The sequence below is a fragment of the Jaculus jaculus genome, chromosome 1, assembly GCF_020740685.1.
Source record: "Jaculus jaculus isolate mJacJac1 chromosome 1, mJacJac1.mat.Y.cur, whole genome shotgun sequence".
NCBI lineage: Eukaryota > Metazoa > Chordata > Mammalia > Rodentia > Dipodidae > Jaculus > Jaculus jaculus.
The window spans coordinates 131,143,070-131,148,359 of record NC_059102.1 but is presented as its reverse complement, the minus strand read 5'-3'; the positions used below and the strand labels follow the sequence as shown (position 1 = coordinate 131,148,359).

The following is a 5,290-nucleotide window of genomic DNA, read 5'->3' as shown; positions in this document are numbered from 1 at the left end:
AATGTGAATCTTCCCTTTGTGGACAATCAACCCTATATTCATTGAATGTCCAGTAGTCACCTAATAACCACTTTGATTATCAAAATGAAAGATATATATATATATATATATATATATATATATATATATATATATATGTATGTATGGTGTATATGAATTGTCACTCTATCTATTGAGGTTTGGGAACATATCCTCTGTGGATAAGGGAGAAGTATTACACAAAATCTTAATAGAAATTGGGCATTTATATTTTAAAACTATACTGAGATGATGCTTTTCCTATTTTAAGAGTTTATTCTGTGGCTGGAGAGATGGTTTAGTAGTTAAGGCACTTTTCTGCAAAGCCAAAGAAACCAGGTTCAATCCCCAGTACCCATGTGAAACTAGATGCACAAAGTAGCAATGGAGTTCATTTGCAATGACAGAAGACCCTGGTGTACCCATTCATTCTCTCTCTCATAAATAAAAAATATTTTTAAAAAAGTTTATCCCACAGAATGAGTATATACATTAAATGGCTATTATATGAAAAATTATTTGCCTGTTGTTTATTTTTAGTGCTATTGAATTATGAGAGGCTTTGACTATTTGAGGTGTCAGCTTAACAGTCCATAGGTGGAGGTTAGTTTTAGATCCTACAATGCAAAAAATACTTTTTAAATGCATTTGTGCATTTAACACATCTTGAATATTTTCAATTACACCTACTCTGTGTATTTAGTACAGCCATTTCCAAAAAATAAAGCAACTCTCTTTGGTCACTGCCTTGTCAGAACTTCTGGGTGCCTCTGTAACAACTCTGGTCATGGTAGTCTAGTGTCCCTAATAATTTTGATAATATAATATATGCATTTATGACCTCACAGTAGTATCATTACCTCCACAAGACCTATACAATATTGAGCCTGGATTGAGGAAGACAAAAAGAATAATACATCATAACAGCAGAAGGAGTACCTAGAAAAAGGAGGAGGTTCATTGGAATTAGGTGGAGGAAATAAAAGAGGGTAATAGGAGGGGATTGTGATCAAATTACAGTACATACATGTATTTAAATTAAAGTCTCAATTAAAAAACATGAGTATGTCAGCATGTTGGCATTCTCTTTGTGTAGCTGATGGTGCTAATCATCTCTGGGTGGAACAAGTATGCTTCTCTGTCTTCATCCCAAAGAAGGGTAGGCATCTGCAGAGATATTAGATGTGATTTGGAGCAATGTGGACTATACTCCAATGAGAAAAAAAAAGGGACAAAAGTGAGTTTCCTCCTGTGCTATGTTCCTAGCAGATGGAGAAAGATAGGGCATATCAGCCTAACATTAATTGCTTAAACATTTGTTCTCAAGGGAAATAGGTGTGTGTTATCCAAGAACAGTATCTTCAGACTTCAATGTAAGTATAAATAACCTGCAGAGCTTGTGAAAATGCAGGTTCTGAATAGTTGACCTGGAATTATGGAGACGGAGATTGTGCATTACTTATAAGCTGCACCCTAGACCACGCTCTGACCAGCATGTTTTAGAAATTTTAAAAGGCAACATCAGTGGAGTTGGCTAATCTATAGGAAGATCCCTAGGAAGAGGAGCCTGAACAGGATCAAATTTAGCAAAATCACAGCAACTGGAACAAGAAATTATTCAGAGAAAACACAAAAAAACTAAGTAGCTCAGAGACTAAGGTAAAAGTAAGCAACATCCCACCTTGACTGTAAGTAGAAAAGTGTTTCTGGTTAATGTGTAAATTATTCCCACAGTCGATTGATTCCTTATTCATTAACTATATAGGGTTGCCAACATTTAAACTGTGCATATCTGAAGGCTGTTTTCTGCTGTTTCTTATAGCATATTATGACATATTACAGAATTTATTTTGTAGACTAACTGGTATCCCATTGTGTGTATTCTATTTGTGTGTGCATGTGTGTGTTTTCTTATCTAAGAAATTGGTTTTTTTTCCCTAAGAAACAGAGTCAGAGAGATGGCTTAGTGAATAAGCACACTAGCTGCACAAGTATGAGGCTCTGAGAGAGCCTGAGACTGCCAAAGTTCTATTCCCTAACACCCACGTGCAAAACAAAGAATGGCCACACATTTTGTTCTGCCCATTAATGCAGAGATGTATACCTAGCCCAAAATTGCTGAGAAAAAGTGATTATTGTGCATTCAGTTACAAACAGGACATTGAAACAACCCTATCCAAGGCTCATGGAACTTTGTAAAAGAGGGAGGGAAAAGATTGTAAAGGTAGGAGGATTGGAAAGAGGGCTGTGGAATGTTGCCTTTGGGATAAGACATGGTTAATACACTCATGAACTCATGAAGATGCAGTTTTCTGCACAAGATTGAGCCTATAAACATTTTATCATGGATGAAGGAGGGGTTCGTGATATCCCCCACCTCCCAGATTAACTAGTTATTGGAGGAGGGAAAGTAATGTGCTTCAGTGGTATAATAGCCACTGGTAATTTGCCTATATTCCAGTAAGTAACTTCTCATGGATGCTCATGCAAGCAACTGGAATTTAACTCAGTGGGTCAAAATAATAAGGAATGAAAGTAGCACGGGGACTAATTGGAAGGAAGACAGGATAAGAGGGCAACTGGGGGTAAATAAGATCAAAGTATACTATATACATGTATGAAAGTGTCAAAATATAATTAAATTGCATAATTAATTAAAAGAAATGCACCAACCTTTTACACAAAAACTTTTTGCCCTGCCAACCTACCTCAGCTCTCAGCTCAGAGTTCTCTTATTTTATGTGCTCATTGACTATATAGTTTTAATCCAGTGCTATGGCTGTAAATATACACATTGTGTTACCACTGATATTTTTATCTCCAGACAGGACTTCTATATAAATCTCAAGAACTATAGATTTGACTGTCTATGAAACATCATCATACATATCACATAATTAACACTATTGATTTTGCCCCATGTGGTACTTTGAATAGATGGCCCCAATATAATCAGTGTTTTATTACTTTGTAGTTTGCATCTGCAGCCACCTGGCTGGAGGCAGTTTCACTGGATGGATCTTAAGGTGTGGTGGTGGTTTTCAGATTTCAATCTAAAGAGATGCAAAGTGCCTAGCAGGAGTTTCTAACGTGTGCTGTGCTGTGTGGCTTTTGGCTTGTGCTTTTCTGTCTCTGTGTTTGGTCCTGTGGAAGCAGGCCAGCTTCTTCTGCCATTATGGAACTTCCTCTGGATCTGTAAGCTTCAATAAATCCCTTCCCCCATAAGTGTGCCTGGTCTGGAAGTTCATCTCAGTGAACCTGAAGCTGTCTGCTACACTCCACAACCAAACCTGTAAGTGCTGAACTCTCTAGAGTCCTCTATGTACAAGCATTACAATCTAAAACAGTATGTCTAAACAATTTACTCTCCATAGAACGTAAACCTTATCACCTGTTCCTGGTGTTAGACTCACTGTGAAACTCTTTTCCAATCTCCATTATCAGTGATCTATACTATACTCTTTTGTGCAGCAAAAAGCTAAAACATATTTATATAATTCTATCATCATAAGCATTAAGTTTATTACTATGAGTTGAGAGGTTATAGAAATGAGATTTACAATTACAATTTTAGAGAAGTTAGTCTATTTCATGTTTTATTCAAATTCACTCTTATAACAGTACTGTAACTCACTTTGCCTTTTCTCTAAAGACAGCATATGACACACCAAAATGAACAATAGTCTGAAAACCATACTTATTTTCTTCCATTTTGCTCAATCTCTGAGTTGTATACTACACCTGAAAGATGAGATGTTCAGTCTTAGTGACTTTAAAATATCTTAGTTCCAATGTGATGAGACTTTTATCAGTGAATAGGGCCCACTCCATTTATTCATGAACTTGCTTCTATCCAAATTCAACCAAGAAGGAGGTAATAGCAAATATGATTCCATAGGAATGTGATTCATATCAGCTATTACAAGCACAGCCCTTTGGTCTCAGGAGACATGTTCCCTTTCTCTATTTTCCTGGGAGCCAGATTGAAAGTTTCCTGAGGTGCAATTTCCTAAAGAGCCTTTGCAGAGCTCCTTTAACTTCCTGGTTCCTAAGGCTGTAGATTAATGGATGCAGCATAGGAGTGACTACTGTATAGAAAATGGCAACATGGCGATCCTGGTCCAAGTTGTAGCTGGAGGATGGCTGGAGGTACATGTGAATCACAAAGCCATACAGAAGCAGTACAACATGATGTGGGGACTACAGATGGACAGAGCTTTACACAGGACAGCGATGGAGTGCATGTGGACTATGGCAATACCTATGCGGGCATAGGAACCCAAAATGAAGAAGAAAGGGCTGACCACTATGGCTACACCCTCAGTGACTAGTAGTCGAGTACAAGAGAGCTTCAGCAGGGGAGCGATATCACAGAAGAAGTGGGTGATCTGATTGCCACAGGAGATTAAGCGGGTGACCAGCACACTATAGAGGAGACTGCTAAGGCTGACAACTGCCCATGAGGTCAATGTTCTACGAAGACAGAGGCAATGGCTAACAACAGCAGAGTATCTTAAGGGGTCACAGATGGCAATATAGCATATGTAAGTGGCCCTCCACGCTGCCCACAGCCATAAAGAAGAGCAGCTGTATCATGCAGCGGTTATAAGAAATGGTCCGATTTACAGACAGCATGTGCACCAGCATCTGAGGGATAGTGGTGATTGTCAGAAATATGTCAATAAAGGAAAGTTGGCTGAAAAGGAACTACATGGGGGTCTGAAGCTTGGGGTCTGAGCATGCAACAAGTACTAACTAGTAGGGCATTGCCCATAACTGCAATCAGGTACATGACAAGGATGATTCCAAAAATGACTGGCTGCATTTCCAGCCAGCTAGACAATCCCAGCAACACAAATTCAGTCACTTCTGTTCTGTTTGTAGTGGCCATAAGGCATGGTCTACATCACTTACAAAGAGAGATCAGAGCTATAAAAAGAACAGAAAGGGACTTCCGGTTAAGATGGCGGTGTAGGTACCACGCCAAAGCAGCCTAGGGGGGAAAAGACCAAAAAAACTCAGCAAAATACACACTTTTACTAAAAAGTGAGGTGTATAGTAAATTGAGGCGGCAGCGGAGAAGTAGAAGAGTTATAGAGCATCCAGAGCCTGCACAGGCGGAAAAGCGGCTCCGGCAGCTCGGCCAATCGCCGCAACCGCGGCGCAGCAGAAAGCCGCCAGACTCTCGGCTCGAGCCGCAGGAAAAGCCAGGTGCGGGATTTTCCCCTCACACCATGCTCTCCGCAACTCGGGAAACGTGAGGGGAGAGCGG

At 39.5% G+C, this 5,290-nt stretch overlaps 1 pseudogene; it reads right to left on the bottom strand.

Moving 5' to 3' along the window:
- Positions 1–3,981: 3,981 nt before the first annotated feature.
- LOC105944346 lies at positions 3,982–4,909 on the bottom strand (annotated as a pseudogene).
- Positions 4,910–5,290: the final 381 nt, after the last annotated feature.